The following is a 10,098-nucleotide window of genomic DNA, read 5'->3' on the forward strand; positions in this document are numbered from 1 at the left end:
ATTAATAATCCACAAAGATCGGTACATACTATACTTGCTTCATTATGAAGGATGTCTGTTCTCATAGACATTTGTGTGGTGACACTATAGCCAGTATGTAGGTGCTTATTATAGAATAAGTTCACTGAACATGACTCGCACAGCTGAACAACTGATGGAGTTCACTCACGTGTCAGCAGTTGTTCACATAGTGATAGTTGTACAAGTATCCTTAGACTTGAGGTCATCATAGTCATCTTGTGTACACTGAACTATGCTTTGGTTTAGTTCTTAGTCTCCAGGGACAATTATTAGGGCTCTACTGGGTATAGGAATTTGTACACGAAGATAGTGTATGATCAATATAGGATCTACCCCTTCCAGTGAAGGAAGCGAATGTTCAAGGCTGATCCACTTATGCTAGTTCAGGAATCTCTGGCCAGAGTGAATGAAATTGGAAAGGAGTTTCTAATTTGCATAGAACTACGCATAGTAAATGGTAAGCAAGTGATTGAATTAGATAGGCTTGACACGAGATCCATGCCTTGTATTTAATCGGGACATTGTAGGGAATAAGGAGTTTATTGTACGGTAACTATTCACTGAATAGGTTCTTGGTATTCTAAGCAGTGAATTCATATTATCCGGATAGTCGCGATATGCTGAGAAGTATCCCTCACGATGTAGAATAAATATCATTAATTAATTAATCATATTTAATAAATTAGAGAATTTATATAAATAATGATAAAATAGTTTTATTATTATTTATTTCTACTACCGGCTTAATATTGAACCTACAGGGTCACACCATAAAAAGAGAATGATTTAATGGTGGAGGAATTAATTAATAATGGCTGATAATTATTTATTTATGAAATAAATAATTAATTGGCAAATTTAATAATTAATTAAATGAGATTTAATTGATTATAAATTAATTAAGAAAAGTTCTTAATATTATTAATTAAAGGATTTAATTTTTGGAAATTAAATCAAGAGAGAGAATTATTTCTAAAGTGTTTAGAAAAAGGATTAATAATTAAAAGGTGTTTTAATTATTAATGAGAATAATAAATGGGATAATAATAATAATATTTATGGGAAAATTTCAGCTGAAAATTTTGCCTATAAATATACTATTATAAACCCTATTTTCATTCGAACCCAAAAAAACCCAAAAAGTTTTAGAAAACCAAATTCTCTCAACCTCCTCCTCCTTCTTAACGTCGTTTTCTTGGTGGATACCGGTGGAGTGCTTAACGTTTGAGGAACAACTGCTAAGGATCCCCGATCGTTGCTTTTGGATCGCTATTAAAGGTTAGTAATCGATCCCCTCATTTTTACCACGATTTATATGCTTTTATTTGGATTTTATGTGTGTAAAAGTGTTTTACCATGCCTCCGCTGCGATTAAAATCCAACACTTGTTTGGACAAGTAAATGTCTTGTCCATTTCAAGGAACAAATATGCCCTTGTCATGGTTGATGATTTTTCAAGATACACTTGGGTTGAGTTCATGTACTTTAAAGATGAAACTCCAAACATTATAATTGAGCACATAAAAAAAATTGAGAAGCAAGCTGAAGGAAAAGTTAGTGTGAAAAGATTGAGGAGTGATAATGGAACAGAATTCAGAAACTCTACATTAAGTGAATTCTGCAAAAGCAAAGGTATTGTTCAAGAATTTTCAGCAGCTAGAACACCTCAACAGAATGGAGTAGTTGAAAGAAAAAATAGAACATTGGTTGAAGCTGCTAGAACCTTGCTACAAGATGCTCAATTGCCAACCAGTTTCTGGGAAGAGGCTGTTAATACTGCATGCTACACTCAAAACAGATATCTCATAAATAAAGCTCATGGCAAATCACCTTACTCAATCATGTCTAACAGGAAGCCTACAGTGAAGCATCTACATGTGTTTGGAAGCAAGTGTTATATTCTAAAAGACAACTCTGAATATGTAGGAAAATTTGACTCTAAAGTTTTTGAAGCAAATTTTCTGGGATATTCATTGGAAAGAACAACCTACAAAGTTTATGTGATTGATCAAAAGAAAATTATGGAAATCACAGATGTGACTTTTGATGATGACAAGTGTCCAGGCTTGGAATGCCTTGATGTAAATGATGCTGAAGCCCTTGCATTTGAAAATCTAACCATTGATAGTGATTCTGATGAGGAAGATGAAGTTGTGGCATAACAAGTGACAAATGAAGAAACCTCTGAACAAAATCATGGGAATGAAAACTCCCTTCAGACACCTGAATTTGATGGCACAAACTCAGGGGGAGAAGAAGAGAATGGAAATGACAGTCATGGTAATACTGAAGAAAATGATGAAGGCACTAGTCAACCGACACACACTAGAAAGTGGGATAAGAGTCACACTGTAGAAGCCATTATTGGTGATCCCTCAGCTGGTGTGAGAACTAGAAGTGCAACTGTTAATGAATGCCTACATGCATATTTTCTATCTCAAGTAGAGCCCAAGAAAACTGAAGAAGCTCTATTGGATCCTGATTGGATATGTGCTATGCAGGAGGAGCTGAATCAGTTTGAGAGAAACAAAGTCTGGAAATTAGTTCATGCACCAAAGAATAGAAGCATAATTGAACTAAGTGGGTCTACAGGAACAAAATGGATGAAAATGGAACTGTTACTAGAAACAAAGCAAGGTTGGTTGCTAAAGGCTACTCACAAGAAGAGGGAATTGACTATGATGAGACTTTTTCTCCTGTTGCAAGACTAGAAGCAATAAGAATTTTTCTGGCATTTGCTGCACACTCAAATTTCAAGGTGTATCAAATGGATGTCAAGAGTGCTGTTCTTAATGGCGAACTAGAAGAAGAAGTTTATGTGCAACAACCACCTGGCTTTGAAGATCCAGAATTCCCTAACTTTGTTTACAAATTACTCAAGGGTCTATATGGACTGAAATAGGCACCTAGAGCCTGGTATGACACACTGTCAGTATTTCTACTCAAACATGGTTTTACCAGAGGTACTATTGATAAGACTCTCTTCTACAAGAAGCATGGTGAATATATGATCCTAGTTCAAATCTATGTGGATGATATCATCTTTGGATCTACTAATGAAAAACTTTGTCAAAGATTCTTTAGGCTAATGCATAGTGAGTATGAAATGAGCATGATGGGAGAATTGAGTTACTTCCTTGGCCTTCAAGTTAGTCAAAGAAGTGATGGTATTTTCATCAGCCAAACCAAATATGTGTATGACTTATTGAAGAAATTTGGTATGGTGGATAGCTCACCTGCATCTACACCAATGTCTACTGCAACCAAGTTGGATGAAGACAAGAAATGCAAGAGTGTGGATATTTCAAGCTACAGAGGGATGATTGGATTATTGCTTTATTTGACTGCTAGTAGACCAGACATCATGTTTGCTACTTGTCTATGTGCCAGATTTCAAGCCAATCTAAAGGAATCACATTTGATGGTTGTAAAAAGGATTTTCAGATACTTAATGGGAACTCCTAACTTGGGATTATGGTATCCTAAGGGAACTGGTTTTGAAGCTGTTGGATACACAGATGCAGATTTTGCTGGATGCAGGGTTGATAGGAAAAGTACTAGTGGAAGCTGTCAATTTCTTGGTCAAAGACTTGTATCCTGGTATAGTAAGATTCAACAATCCATGTCAACTTCCACAACTGAGGCTGAATATATAGCTGTTGGAAGTTGTTGTGCTCAGGTGCTTTGGATTAGAAATCAGCTAATGGACTATGGTCTAGTGTTACACAAAATTCCTATTATGTGTGACAATACTAGTGTCATATCTATAGTAGTTAATCCAGTTAATCATTCTAGAACAAAGCACATTGATGTTAGGTATCATTTTATCAGGGAACATGCTGCAAATGGTACCATTGAGCTCATTTTTGTTCCAACAGAAAAACAATTAGCTGACATTTTTACTAAATCTTTGGATGAAGCAACCTTCACTAGACTTGTGAGTGAAATTGGTATGCTCAATTCTTCATCATAAGGCAAGAACTCAGCTAATGTGTTGCAGCAGATTAATTTCTAATAAATCAACCTAGTTTGATTTAATTTGAAATTAACTAAAATATGAATTATAAATATTTCAGAATCTCTGTATATTTATCTTTCTTAAAAACTCATAAATTAACTTAGAATATTTCAAAATTCTAAGTAAATTGCTTAGTTGTTAATATATATCTTAAATGTGTAAAATTAACACAAGGCAGAATTACAGTACTCAAAGGTATAGAGAACTGAGTTCTCGATAAGTCAAAATGACTTATCGACAAGTCATTTTAGAGTTCTCGAGTGAGTCCTCGACAAGTCTATCTACAGATTTCTTGAATGACTTCTCGATAAGCTCTATTATGACTTATCGATAAGACCATGTAGAGTTCTCGACAAGGATATTTTGAGACTTATCAATAACTCAGTACTAAAATAATTTAATTCAATGAATTATTTTCGATAAATACTTTTGGAAAATTTATTCTGATTTCGATTTGATTTAATTCAAATAAATTAGTATTATTTCAGTCCTTTTTGGATAAACTGGGCATTTATCAGAGTTCTCGATAAGTCATTTGACTTCTCGAATATACCTTTTTCATATTCAAAATTACTTCTCGATAAGTTTAATATCAAAATTTTATTTGACTTCTCGATAAGTATTTTACTTTTTCTATAAATACCCAGACTTCTCGATACACACACTGTACTTACACCTTTTCGAGATCTCAAGTGACCTAGCTTTCTGACAAAAGGCGATTTCTCTCTCGTTTTTGCTCCTTTCTCAAAAAATTTTCTTACCCACTACTTCTAAACACTACAATGGCACAAAACATTGTTAGAGCCATCATTCCAGAGAAGGGAACTAACTTTATTGCTTTTCTTGATGCTAACCAATCCCCTGATAGTTTCAAGGGGTTTGTGAAGTTTCTTTCTGAATCCTACATTGCAGGTGCTTTAACTGAAAGTCATGTGCTGTATTTGGACGTTCTTCATGAATTTTGGACATCAGCTATAACTAGGACAGTTGTTCTAGAGAATGTCACTTCTGTTGTGGTCACATGCATAATTGGAGGCCAGGAAATTGAGTTTTCAGCTGCTGATGTGAATACAGCCCTAGGATTGCCAACTGAGAATTATGGATAGATGCCAACTGCAGATGAGCTGGGTGAATTCATGGACTTCATCAACTACAACGGCTCAATCAACTTGGCAAGCCTGAACAGAACAAACCTTAGGAAGGAATGGTCCTTTGTGTTTGATTCTGTAGTGAGGGCTTTCACTTGCAGAAAAACTGGCTTTGACAACATCTCAAGTGTGGTGCAGAAGCTGGTGTTCTCAATAGCTCACAACATGCATCTGAATGTTGGAAGTCTAATTCTGGAGGAGCTGGCTACCAGGCTTACTATGCCTTTGAAGAATAGAGGTAAAGAAATATTTTTGCCAAGGTTTATTATGTCTACTTTAGCTCATAAAGTCAATGACATACATTTGTTAGCTGGTATTGATAGTAGTAGAATTGACAATTGCAAGCAAGTGTTCAAAATCATATTTTGCTCACTTCAAAGAATTAGGTGAGTGTAAGTCTCAGAATCACTCCATTTATGTTGGAGAGATTCATGACTTATCCTTACCCTATACCAGACATGAGGGCTCCTAAATTTGCTAGTTCAGCTATGGTTCCTGATCTTGTGGAAGCACAAGCACATGCACACCAACAGGGACCTTCCAAGGCTGCATCCCTTTCTTCTAAACCACTAGATGTTATCAAACTAACCACTTTACTCTCTCAAAAGACTGAAGTGAGTAAAAATAAGAGAAAAGAACCAACCCTTGTTGTTATAAATGGGGGTGAAACATTTCAAACTGAACCAGAGTCACCCTTGGTCAAGAAACCAAAGAAGAGTAAGTTACCAGAGCTGACCACTCTAGACACCTCTGCATTCTCCCAAAAGGGCACAGTTGAACAAATGGGGAGTAAACAGTTACTAGATGCATCCTCTCAACAGGGTGTATCTATTGAAAAGAGCATTCACCCCAATGCATCCTGTACTGAGTCAGCACAACCTGCACCTAGAGTGTATGGTAGAAGAAATAAGGATGACACACACAGTGAGGGCACATCACTTGAAACTCCCTCATTCATTCTGGGGGGGCTGCCAATACTCACAACTGAGCAAACTTCTCTAATCTCCCAAATTTCTTCATCATATAGAGCACTTGAATCTGATTCTCAAGTGCACCAATACTCAAGTGACATGGTTCATGAAACTGTGCTCATCACCCAGAATCAACATCTAGATGGTGAGAGACTACTAGCTGGGGTAGATCTTAATGACACCATCACAAACATGGGGGTTTCATCAGTTTTTACTGAAGACCCCATGGTCACTCTTGCACCTTCATATGCACCATCATCTTCACAGATGAATAGGTTTGAGGGTAGTACTCCTGAAGGGGAGCTATCTAAATCCTCTCCAATTTAATTGGAGATTCCTTTAGAAGAAACAACTCCCCTCAAAACCCTAGCTGAAATTGCCTTCACAGTTGAAGCTAGGAGTACAATTGCCAATGACCCTGATATGGGAGAGGCAAGTCCATCACATTTATATGACAGTGCTCTGCAAGGTGCACAAAGGTTTGAGGCTGGTGTACATGACAGTAACCCAGTCAACTCCTCTCCAATTCCAATGGAGGTTCCTACTACATGTGGTGAACAACAAACTGTCAAAACCACAGGTTTATCTGTGAGTCAAACTGTGACTTCAGTCACAGGTGGTAATGTAAACATTTCTCAACATCCATCCTCATCTCAATCCAACCAACCACATGTCATGGCTCAATGGCTACAAAATATGGAAGCTCAGCCTTCTACAGTTGATGATATGTTGGTAGATCAAATCTCAGGCTTGGCCAATCTTTTTCAGTAATTGCTCACTTCAGACATGGGGAACCAGGACTATCAAGCTATACTGCTATGCTTCAATGAAGAGGTTGAACAACAGAAGGAGAAAATAGTAGAAGAGGCTGAAGAAGATAGAAATGTAGATGCCTGGTTGTTTGGTGACCATGTGGCAGAAATGGATGAAGTTTTGGCTAGATTCAGGAGAGAATACATAACTATCTTGGGAAGCAATGCTAAAACTCTCACACCTCCTGAAGTCTATGATACCATTATGGATGTGCATAAAGCTCAACTCAAGGCTTTCCATCTCTTTGGAAAGGCCCTTGAAGTGAAATTGACTGGACATGAAGATAAAGTCAGGAGGTTGATCAAGGAAAAGATGGATGACATTGTGCCTTCTCAAAAGGACATCAAAAATCAATTCCAGTCTTTCTCTGAGCAAATGTCAAGGATGGATCTAGCCTCCATAGAGAAGGAAGTGTCAAAAATGAAGAGCTCTTTCAAGGCCCTGTTTAATCAAGTTCAAGCTCATATCAAAAATTTTAATGATACCAGGGTCAAGCTAGATCAAATTCATTCTGCTAGGTATGAGCCTTCATTTCTTCTCATGGAAGGTGTCAGAAAAGCTGTTGATGAACATTTTGGGTCCTTTTCCACCAAAACCTCTACTCCTCAAATAAGAGAACTGCAAGATCAAATTTCTTCACTTCAAGATTCCAACTCAGATTTATATTCAGAAGTCAGAGCTCTAACTACATTGGTTGAGAGTCAACAACATGATATTCAGGCCCTAGTGGAGTCCCATAAGCATTTACAAATACAGAATACAGTTGCTTTGGGAGCAATTATTGGAAAACTCAACATACCACTGCCAACATTGCCTGAAGCTGTAAGACCTGAGATTCCTACTCCCCTACTCATGCCTGTCACCAAGACTAAGGGGGAGATAGATGCAAGGCTAGCACAATCAACAATCAAAAGTCAAGAACAAGGTCTAGAACAAGAGAGGCTCCTTATAGCTGCTCAAGGTCCAGGAATGACACAAGAGTTTGACAACTTTCTCACTGGATTAAGGAACTCTCTCAACAACAATTTCTTCACTTACAGAAAGACCTTGGAAAAGACTATCAATTATATCAGGGTGCTGCAGATCCCAGTCAAGGACCAGTTTTTGGATCAATCTTAATGATTATGGTGTAGACAGATGTATGCAAGTCAACTTCAATTATCTAATTTCCAGAAGAGCATCTGAAATAGACATTCTGATTACCAAAGTCAGGATAATCAACAATGAAGAGAAAATGCTACTAGCAGAGTTGAAGAAGGCTCAAGAAGCTGCATTCCCAGAAGCCTACCTACATCCAAGGAAATGGGTGCACTATATCTGCTCTACAACCAAGCAACTGAAACATTTCCAAGTACCTAAAAACTGTGTCATGGCCAACAGAAGACTGATAATGGTGCTTGAGTCTGAGCTGAAAAGTAAGAAATTGAAGACTGGTAAAGATGAAGCTATGATCAAGATTCTGAGGAGATAGATTGATAACCCTGAAGCCAATTTGCCTAAAACTCAAATCAACACAGATGATTTGGGTGATGATGAGCAGAAGAAAGATGGTCAAAATCCTTTTGGCTCAAACTCAAGTTAACTAGCAAGGCAATTGGTGGGAAAGGTGATAGTGAGAAAGAGAAGGAGAAGAAAAGTGGATTTGAGACTCAAAGGAGGGGTGGAAGGAGACAAAGACAAAATAATGATACCTCACAACCTCTCCAAACCCTAAATATCCGAATACCAATTGCTAAACCTTCACATTCAATCTCATCAAAAACTGCTCAACCTCAAACCTCTAAGCCTAAATATTTCTACAAGCTCACAGCAAACTCTCTCCTCAAAACTCAAATCACTCACAACCATACTTCTCTGAAAAGACTCAAAACTATACCTTCATTCAAGCCACCCCATAAAACACACTTCAAAACAGTTGGAATAGGTCCAAAAGAAGCCAAGGTCAAGAGAAGAATCAGAAGACAAAGAAGACAACTGACAGCTGAATTTCTCAATGATCATGGATTTGGTGAAAAGGCCATTTGGAACATATATGATTAAAATGGTTTCCAACCTCTAAATGTTGTGGACTCAGATGAAGACTACTTCCAACAGCTAGCTGAAAGAATTGTCAGATGTAACACCCCCAGATCCGGGGTCGGGGATCCGGGTCGTCACGGTCTTTCTTTCCACAATATCACTTCACTTAATTAATAATAATAACCTTATGCTGTGACCCCACACTAACACACACCACAACCCGTTATAGTCTCAGAGATGAAATTTAAATAAGTACAAGTCTTTGAATCCACAATTTAAAAGTTATTACAACCCAAAATGATTACTTGATAAATTTACAGTTAATTGCCATTATCTGCCACAAGTTATAATTATACATAATTGATTCTCAAAAGTAGATGGTCTGATCTACAATAGATCTACCTCTGCAGCTATAGCAGCTACAACATCAACGGGAAGACGCGGGATGCTTCCCACGCGCTTGCGCTGGGTCTGCTGGAGTCTGGCCATCTTTCCTAACTGTTGTTGTGTGATGAAGAAATAAAGCAAGGGTGAGCAGCAAGCCCACCAAAATAATATGCATAATGATTAACAATATATGAGCCTTCTCATAGCACTCATGAAAGTCTTGGTCAAAAGAAATGAACCAAGTTGATATCTTAATGCGATGAAGTCGCAAAATATTCAGTATATATATATATACATATATACTTTTCAAAATATGGGAAGTCCTCTTCCATGCATAATACACACAGAGTTCCAGTTTATAACTGTATATATAAAAAATATCGTTGCAAGGTGATCTCATATATCTAACCTTGTCTCAACGTTTTTCCGAAAATCTTTGTCATTCATAAGACAATCATTAACTAGATAAAAGTTTAAAAGATGAAGTTACAAGATACCCCAAAATACTTATATCTTTCCCAAATACTACTTGAACTACCCCCGTTCAAGTTATAATCAGTTTCAAAGGTTCATCACATAGATGAGACTACAAGACAAGATTTGAATAGATTCAATCTTTGAATATCATTATAAATAATGAAGTTACGAGATACTTCATTAAGTCCCGATATATAAATATATTCATATATATATCTCCCATACATTTCCTGAAAACCTCTGT

Source organism: Apium graveolens, chromosome 10 (assembly GCF_009905375.1).
Source record: "Apium graveolens cultivar Ventura chromosome 10, ASM990537v1, whole genome shotgun sequence".
NCBI lineage: Eukaryota > Viridiplantae > Streptophyta > Magnoliopsida > Apiales > Apiaceae > Apium > Apium graveolens.